Source organism: Adiantum capillus-veneris, chromosome 14 (genome assembly GCF_014529385.1).
Source record: "Adiantum capillus-veneris isolate H3 chromosome 14, ASM1452938v2, whole genome shotgun sequence".
Lineage (NCBI taxonomy): Eukaryota > Viridiplantae > Streptophyta > Polypodiopsida > Polypodiales > Pteridaceae > Adiantum > Adiantum capillus-veneris.
In genome coordinates, this window is record NC_140944.1 from 41,540,770 (window position 1) to 41,550,960 (window position 10,191).

The 10,191-nt window shown below is 42.0% G+C and overlaps 1 pseudogene; it reads right to left on the bottom strand.

Annotated features, from left to right (window-relative positions):
* Positions 1–2,536: 2,536 nt before the first annotated feature.
* Positions 2,537–8,851, bottom strand: LOC147442262 (uncharacterized; annotated as a pseudogene).
* Positions 8,852–10,191: the final 1,340 nt, after the last annotated feature.

Genomic DNA, 10,191 nt, shown 5'->3' on the forward strand with positions numbered 1-10,191 from the left:
GTGAACTGTCAAGCTCTTATGGACAGCCATGCTGTCACAACTGATTGTTGCATCTATACTCTCTTGTAGAGATCAGCTGTTGTGAGTTGAAGATTAGCAAAAACTTAACTTGAGTGTCGCACTGAAAACATGTAGTGCAAAAATGACACCCTAAACATCCATAATGACAAGACTCTTCCTTGTCAATTAACGTCAATGTGTACTCCACTAGGTAGAGTTGTTCGATCTTGAGAACAATCATCCAAGGAATACCAATAGGTGGGTCTTACCCTTGGCCTGACAACGGCTCTTAGCCTGTTTGGCTCATAGTCCTTATGCAAAATAGTGTTCAATCGACAAACCGATGAAGACTAATTTGAGTAGCATCTTAGCCACGTGCTAGCTGTGAGTTAGAGCACCTTGACTCAAGCTGACTCACGAGCAAAACATGTATCAAAAGCTTCTTAGAAGATTTTCATTTTTTTTGAGAGAGAGATAGAGAACGAAAAGAAGAGCACGTTGGGCTGAGGAACTTTCCTAAAATTTCTAGTGTGTGTGTGCCCAGAATGTGTGCTCTTAGACATCTTATGCCTGACTGGCAGCTTAGCATGCAAGAAGCTTCTGTATAATGTTGTCATCGAGAGAGGAAAGATAAGAAAACAAGACATATGGCCCACTTACCATGTATGGGGTCGTGACTTTACAAAAATGACTTAATATGGCACTTCGCCTGTGAAATAAGTCGAAAGTTTATGTTCTGTTTAGTGGTGTTGTACAAAAATTCCTTTTTTTGTCTGTCCATGACAGAGTTGCAAGTGTGATGGCGGAAGCGTAATTCACGAGGCGGTACAATTGACTCCACCTAAGTAGCATGCCTTGCATCCCGTCTGGTAAGCCCTTGCAGAGAGTGATGTCCTCAACCGTGAGAACCAAAACCATAAGTGCCTTGCACAGTTTAGATTGGTAGGGATTCGGTGAGTTAACATTCCCTATTTTTCTAGTTCTCTGAAGCCTTGTTCCATATAAAATTGCCAAAGCACTTTGCTTTGCACAATGATAGTAATTGCCGAGTAAAGTGTAAACAGGAAAAAACAAAAAACTTAAACTTGGCTAACCTGGTCGTTGTTGCTGCAACCAGTTGTCATGAAATTAGGGAGGAAAAAATCATTGCAGAACGGCCCATAGCCATATCTGCACAGACGCCCTCGTATGTCTTATGCACCCGTCTGGTACATAAGGCCATAACCTGCAAAATGGAATCCACCTGCAAACACCTTGCCTGTTCCTTCCCCATTGTGTATGCTCATAGCATATGCCAAATGGGAAACAGCTTAATGTGAGAGTCATGAGAGCCAACGGATGTGACTCAGTACTGTGTGTGGGATGCATCCTCTACAAGAAACAGTAAGAAGGAGTCGGCCATGCCTTTCAACTTGTTGCCTTTAACAAGTCCAAAAAGAGGCGGTGCATGTCTCCTTGAGATACTAAAAAACATTTGCAAATTTGCTATGCTATATCATCAAATTGAATCACTAAAAAGTCGTGCGACAGAGCAAGGTGGTTGGTACTCAAGCCATGCTTGATGCCAAATTTTGGTGCTTACAGTAATTTTCACAAGCCATGCTTGTGTTGTGCATGCCTAAAGTGTATGCACGTCTATTGCATATCATAGTTATCAAGCAGATGCTCCATAAACAAAAATGAACTGCGTACCTTATTAAGTACACCTACCGACAAGTCTTGCTAACCCAAAAAACGAATGTGGTAACGAGGAGAAACTCGAGCTTGATACAACCTTGCTTCTCCACCACCATGCCCTGCATGGATTCTGCAAAAATCCCATACTTGTCGTCGATCGTATGTCAAAGTTTTTGCTTGCTTATGATAGTCCCATGATGGTAGATGACTGCTAAACACTCGTGTCTTCACTTGTTGTTGGCTATACGCACACCTTGACAAACATCCCGTGGATCCATCTCCCCTTCAGACATGGTCTTGAAGCATGCTTTTACTTCCATTAAAAAAAACAACTATATCACAAAACTCCGTCAAATATGAAGGGATTGTCGTGAAGTTCATGGCTTCACGTCGATAGCTAGGGTGGATAACCGAAAGCCATGCTTCCCTGGAATCCATTATTGGGTTGAAAGCCACTGATCAATAACCTTTGCCGGTCCATGTTCTCGAGGACCCCGTCCATGCCATTCTGTCGTACTGCTGCGTCCTTAATCTCTGCGGTACGACAAGTTTGCTGTCATGCTTGAAATCCCGAGCAGATCCGAACCTGTCGAGATGCCATGGTCATGTCGATATGCCCATGCTACGAGGGGGGGTTTGGCCCGTGGGCCACCTCCCTTAGTCAAATTTAATTTTCCAAGGCCTTTGGCCTTAGGGCACCCCGTGTGAAAAGGAGGGCAAGCACAGCGATGGCGTGCTGCTGCAAAGCCGCAGAGAGAGAGAGAGAGAGAGAGAGAGAGAGAGAGATTGACGCGCCAGCTTCGGCCTTGCTCGAAACAACCTGATCTAGTGATGTGAACTTTGTAGCTCGGTCTCGCGCTCAGTTCAAGCCCGCCATCCGCCAATTTCGTTCAGGTGATGATGCCGCCTCCCTCCTCGCAAGCGGGGTTGCCCATGCTGTGGTCGCAACCGATCCTCCTGTGTAAAGCGGCTTCACGCCCCCTCCTCTTACCTCATGCACAGGCAACATGAAAAACCCCTCCTTCTCCCAATAGGTCCATGACCTTCTCATGCTCTGATACCAGTGTAAGACTTAGGGGAACTGAACATAGGATCCTCCTCCCTACCACCCCTTATATAGGCCTAGCTCCTAGCTTTTGCCCTAAGCGGATCCCAAGTCCGCACTGGTCCAGTCCATGCCCTTGGCCTAGGTCCCTGACCCCCTAGGTTGGGCCTTGCCCCGTAGCCCTTGTCACTGAGATGTTTTTTGCCTCCTTGTTAGTCTACCCGTAGTCCTCAAGACACACATGATAGGGTTGTTTTGGCGGACTGACTTGGCATGCTATGTTTGTAAGCATAGGATACACTAAATCTTGCAACACAACTAACAAGTCCATTGTTGGGGCTATATTACAAAGCAAAGGTGGATCAATAGGACTTGACATCCCAATGTAGTGTTGTCAGGGGAAGTTGAAGCATTGATGCAACAAGTTATGCCTATTCTAGTTGATAAGGTGTTGCGGGCTCTTCCAATTTCTTCAAAATGATAGGCATTAAGAAGATAATAAGAGTTAAACAAATTTCAAAGAGGGTGAAAAGGGCAGCCAAATGTTGCAATTAAAGAAAAGATGTGCTACCACTATACCATGCCCTGTACTAGCGCTAGCGCTAGTGGTAGGGGGATTTTTACTAAATTTAGAAAGTGCCAGTTAAACATGAAATAAGGGGACTCGGAAAAGCTTATAAAAAGTGGATAAGCTCATATTCCAAGATTTGTTGTCTCATATACACCATAGATGATAACCGCAAACGGGGAAGCTCTCCATAGCACTCTCAAGACAACTTATCACTCTCTCCCTCACGCTCAAGCTACCATAGAGCTCCAAAGCTCTCTATCTATCCCACGCTTGTGCTCAAGCAACCGTACACTCATGAAGCTTTAAGCTATCATATATATCTATGGACGTCATACTTAAGTGGCGATATATATCTCTCCTACATTCAATATGCTCATTCAAGTTCACATAGCTAATCTTCTCTCTCTCAACCTCTATCAAGCTCCCATATTCATAGCTCTTTCCATTAAAGACGGTTAGAAGGTGAGAATCAAGGAGGATATGAAGGGGCATTAACAGCATCAAGAGGGAATCAAGGATTATTCAATTTTGAGAATTTCTACTTAGAGGTTCCTGATCAAAAGGCATACCGGAGCATGCATATTCAATTGGTTTGTAAGAGAAATTAAAAAATAAAAAGTTCAATATACCTATCAGTTGACACCATCCCTTAAGTAACAATTATATGTTTCTTATCGCTTTAGCAATTAATAGTGTCATAGTCCGTAGTCATTTCTATTAAACTCTCTCTAATCATCATTTATACACTTTTTAATCTTCAATTATCCCTATCTGCCCTCATTTGTCTATAGCCAAAAGCCCAACACTTTCTCGATTGATCCTGGAGAATAGCACTCTTTGACAACATGTCACTGAAAATGTAAGCATGTTAACATGTCACTGAAAATGTCGTTTGGGACAATGCTAGGAAGTAGTGTTTGTTAGCATATGTTGAAAAACCAAAATAATGTCCATTTTCAAATTAAAATGACCATAAAAAATTATTATCCATTCAAATGAGGCCTCTTTTTTGGTTACTAGAGTCGTGGGGTCGTGGAATCGCATGCATGCTCCTCTCTCTCTCTCTCTCTCTCTCTCTCTCTCTCTCTCTCTCTCTCTCTCTCTCTCTCTCTCTCTCTCTCTCTCTCTCTCTCTCTAGCCTTGACCTTCTGTCCTATCTGGTTTTTCCCTTCTCCTCCCATCTCCATAGAGCTATGGAGAACAAGACAACAATATTTCCACTAGCTCCAATGTTGGATATGCAAACAACATGTTCGATGTTGGTTAGTAAGTTGCCAGTATAAACTTATGATGCAGGCATATAAGACATGTAAGTGATTTAAAACATTTTGGAGAGAGGAGACTTGCATATCCCCCAACAAGAAGGATGTTTGTCAAAAGAGAATGGGGAGGAAAATCTACATAACACACCATGTGCACCTCCAGGATGAGCCTCAGGTGAGCAAGCCAATTGATATGCCATAACTTTGGTACTCTATGCATTACATCTCTAGTGCATAATAACTTCTATTCTGATAAGTATCATACTATTATATATTCTAATAATGGTATCCACATTATGCATGATGATCAACATACTATGGGAGCAGGTCAGCACACAGTCTATGCTAGTTAGTACATACCTAGCATGCTTGTTACCATACTAGTTAGCACACTGAGGATGCTTGTTAAAACATTGTGTATGATAGAACTTTATCATGTCAAGTATGCCACTTATCATACTCACCATGCTAATTAACATACCTAGTTATCACACATGCTATATAGTTTAACATACCTCATATGCTAGTTTCCACTGATTATGCTAGTTAGCATACCTAGTATGCTAGTTTTTAGCATCCTCAGTATGCTAGTTAGCATACCTAGTATGCTAGTAAACACGTTGTGTCTGCTTGTTAGAACTTCTAATATGCTAACTATAAATTAACACAATGTGTATGCTTCTTATTAGCATACTCACCATGCTAACTAACATACCTAGTTAGCACACATGTTATTTAGTTTAGCATGCTACTAAACACAATGTGTCTACTAGTTAACATTTCTAATATGCTAACTAGCAATTAACACAATGTGTATGCTACTTAGCATACTCACCATGCTAAATAACATACCTAGTTAGCAAACATGTTATTCAATTTAGCATACCTCATATGCTAGTTGGCACTAAGCATGCTAGTTAGCATACCTAGTATGCTAGTAAACACAATGTGTTAGTTTTTTTAATATGCTAACTAGCAATTAACACAATGTGTATGCTACTTAGCTTACTTATCATGCTAATCAACATACCTAGTTAGCAAACATGATATTCAGTTTAGCATACATCATATGCTAGTTGACATTGAGTATGCTAGTTAGCATACCTAGTATGCTAGTAAACACAATGTGTCTACTAGCTAGTATTTCTTATATGCTAACTAACAATTAACACAATGTGTATGCTACTCAGCATACTCACCATGCTAATTAACATACCTAGTTAGCACACATGCTATTCAGTTTAGCATACCTCATATGCAAGTTGGCTCTGAGTATGCTAGTTAACATACCTAGTATGCTAGTAAGCACAACATGTCTACTAGTTAGCATTTCTTTAAATTCTAACTAGCGTACTGATTGGGGATGGAGGCTAGCAACCTCTATGCTAGTTAGTCTTTATATACTAATTAGCATACTGGTATTCTGGCTAACAAATTGTATGCTAGTGAGCATACCCAGTTTTCTCATTAGCATATTGGGTATGCAAGCTAACAGACTTTGTATGTTAGTGATCATTCAAAGATGCTCACTAGCATACTGGGTGTGCTTGTTAACATACCTAGTATGCTAGTTAGCATTTTGTGTATACTTGGTCAGAATATTGTATATGCTAGTTAGCATAGTGGGTATGCCAGTAACTTTGCTTGTTAACACATTGTTAGCATATTGAGTGTGCTAGTTAACACACTAATTTATTTTGAAGAGCATGTTGGATATCCTGGCTGGAATTCTGTATATCACAATTAGCATTTTGAGAGTATAGGTTGATCATTTATGGATATTGCAAGTTGAGTTGATTTACAGGTTCAAAGAGAAGCATCTAGATTGCAAGATTGGCATGAGAATGTTTGAGATGCTGAGGCCATTCTTTTGTAGGCAGTTGAAGGATAGATACACATGCTATTGTGAATACCATGTGCAAATGTCCTTTCTAAAGGACGCATTGAACCACATGTGCTCTCGTGATTTTGGTATGCATGAAGCAGGTTACAACTATGTATGGAGTATTTGTGCTATAGGTAACAACATTAGCATGGGTTGTGAGGCTTCATGTCACACAACTGTGGGAGTCAGTTCTTTGTCCAAAGCAACCAGATGTGGGTTTCCATATAAGAGGATTTCTGATGGGAGATTGTAAGATGTGTGGAGTGAAGAGGATGGAGTTATGCTGCTTGGAGATAGCAAATCCAGGTAAGAGTATTATTGTGAAAGTATTTGCAATGTAGAAGAAAACGATAAGCATGGAAACAACAAAAATAGAAAAGATTTGTTGCATAAAGAAATGCAGTGTTGGGAGTTCCTTCAACTCTTGAAGTCCAAGTTGAAGATCTTCATCACTCATAACTATATAGCTCAATGGTTCCAACAAACATGGAGATCCAACTAAGTTGCTCCCAACTCACCAATTTGGGATCCGAACCAGTCATGGAGAGGCCATAAGTAGCATTGAAATATTCCATAGTTACACAGAATTTCTCATGTAATGGGATCTCCACCTTGGGAGCTCTCCATCGGACTGCACACATGCAATAGGAACCTTAGCAAAAACCAAAAGGTTACATGATCAAGAGAGTAGAATTTGACAAAATACATTGCATCTACATATGTAATGCCCCTCTCTCTCTGGTTGTGAATGGAAAATCCATTGTTCATTGGGGAGCCGATCAAGAACTGCATGCAGGAGACACTGAACAAAGGAACACACACACACATACATACACATAGGGGTAGAGGGAGAGAGAGAGAGAGAGAACTTGAGTCATTCCTTCCTTTGCATGCATGCATGAATGTTACATTGGGGATCCCTAAGAATCATGCAGCTTCACTCTTTTGCGAGGTGGAGGAGAAGCAGTAGTAGACTTGGCCCTGTTGTGTTTCTTGGTTGGTGGTTGGTAGGACGAGTCCTTGGAGGTCTCTTGTTGGTAATAGGAGCTCTCTCTCTCTCTCCCTTACAGCATGCTAAGGAGAAATTGATGGCTACTTGGCAGAGCCCAGACATCTCTTACATGTGGCACCCATGCCCGCTTTCGTGCGTGCTTCATCAATACACTTCATTTAGTAACATCCCCACCGAAACTCACTGAGAATGGAAAAAGGGAGCTTTGGCTCACCAAGTTAAAATTTGAGTTATCCCACCACTCAACCTTACATGACTGCACCCCACTCATTTTAAATATACAATTTCATATACTCATCCTAAATATTGTCCTTATGCTAACCATATGTGCTTGTTGGCACATGCTAACTAGCACAAAAAGCGTGACATGTTAACATGCTTACACAAGTTGTTTTCATTAGGAGCATGCTTTAAGAACCCTTCCATGGTGTCAAAAAAGCTATCCAATAAATCCAAGCTCTTGTTTTTAAGCACCTCAATCCGGTTGGAGATATCTTTCAAGTGGTCAAGCAAAGCTCGACCTATGTCCACCATCTATGCCAATGACTTCTCAACCTTTGGAGTAGACCACTTGAAATTGGTGGTGGATGTGGCTTGAATTTTGATCTGGGAGGCTTTGGTGTCTTCTCCCCTGGTACCTCACTCATGTTAGTATTTTCCTAGTTGGTAGAGGAGGCATGGCTAACAAAGTTCACAGAGACTCTATCATGGTAGTACTCATCTACCACATCATACCTTTTACATATGTATTTTCTATCATTTCCAGTTGTAGCAATGTGTGCTTTATACATCCTATATTGGCCAAGTACAAGGCCCCACGTTTTACGACATGCCTCTCTATCTTTATCAAAGTCATGGTATGTGGAGGCCAACCGTGCAACAACTTTTGCCCATAGATTGGCTCCTTGCTTTTGAGGATTTTTGAACTCCTCATGCATACCTCCCCTCACATGGATAAGCTGATCAACCCAAAAGTCCTTCGATTGCCCTTGGATTTTTGGATGTTGTCCTTACCATATTTGAGCTCCACAATGACCTTCTTCTTGGACAACCTATCCTTCTATGATGGAGTCGTTGATGCAATCTCCACCCAAGTGTAAGGCTTTCTTCCTAGATGGTTTTGTACTCACTTTAGTAAATTGATGAGAGGAGGGGTTTGTACTTGGGACATTGTCTACATGCATAGGTTTATGGTGCAAAGGTGGAGTACATGGTGAGAGGGGCTTGAATAAGAAAGGAAGGAGGGTGATGGAGAAGCTAGCATGGCGGTGAAGCCATGTGGGGGCATCGTCAAGGGGGTCAGTGTCAAGGAATAGGAAGTGGCTAGGGAGAAATATACATTTTGGGATGCATTATCATCCATGTCCTTTTGCCCTTTTGAATGTTGAAATGGGTCCATGATTCCTTCATATGTAAATAGTTCAAAATCATATTTAGTTTTTGGAGAGAGAGAGAGAGAGAGAGAGAGAGAGAGAGAGAAAGGGGGGGGGGGGGGCTAAGTGGATTATTTGGTATGGCACACATTGCTACCTCAAAGATGATGGTCGCATTCAATGTCCTACAAAAAAACAAATGATACAATCACGAGGCATTGTCACGAGAATTTTGGATCCAGGGATTGTGCACATGTACATACACATGCATGGTGCATCAAATAAAGAATTGCCCATTTTCCAGAGCCAAGTGGTTATGTGGGGCCCACATGTGTACAGGTAGGACAGCATGTACATAGTGCATCGATTTTCATCGTTACCAGTACCAGTGTGTTTTTTCTACAATAATGAGGAGTTGGTAGCACATAAAACTTCTCGCAGAAGCTATCCGCGGGCCGACGACATGAGGTAAGCAGGTGCGTCAGATGGCATCTAGTGGCGCCAGGAGGTCGAATGGGATCAATACTTGCACGTGGATGAGTACGGACGCAACGTGGGTGTTTTCTTGTGATACTTATGCAGAAAGGTCATCATGAGGACCACTTTTTGGAACCACTTCACGTGGTGGTGGGATGCATTATTGGAAAAATTTGAGTGCCAGGTGAGCGGATGGATGCAAAAAGGTGACAACTATGCACTACGAGGTCAGTTTTTTGGCCTATTCGGGGTCCGTTTGAGGTCAACTAAAAGGCCAAGGGTGCCCAACTAAGAAAACTAAGTGTAGGAACTGAAAAAACTGAGAGAACACCAGAAAAAACGTGGAGAGAAGAGGAGGAACGGTTGCAACTGTGTTTTTGCTCATTTTGGAGCCTGTTTTGGCCGTAAACTGCTCATCCGAGGTCGGATTTGAGCACTTTGACATTGTAGACTGGGGTTTTGGGCCGTTCCCGGACGCAATGGCGCTGTCCATTTTGCCAAATTCTTCACTATTTTTTTATTTTTTTTTGTGTAAGTTTCTCCTATGAGCGAAGCTTCTGCTCTGATTTGTGATTGTATCTGGCATATTTTACCCATATTGTGTGAGCTATTTGCCCCATTGGTGTTGGCCCAAGCTCAATTGTATCTGAACATCAGAAATTCTTTTCTTTTGAGCTGAGTTTTTGGGTGTGTGTGTGTGTGTGTGTGTGTGTGTGTGTGTGTCTCTGTGTGGAGTGGGTAAACAGATAGTCTCTCTCCTCTCACTCCATAGGTGTGTTCCCTGTCTCGGCCAGGTGGGTTGTGTAAGTCGAGTGGTGCCCCATAGTGTGTGTGTGTGTGTGTGTGTGTGTGTGTGTGTGTGTGTGTGTGTGTGTGTGTGTGTGTGTGT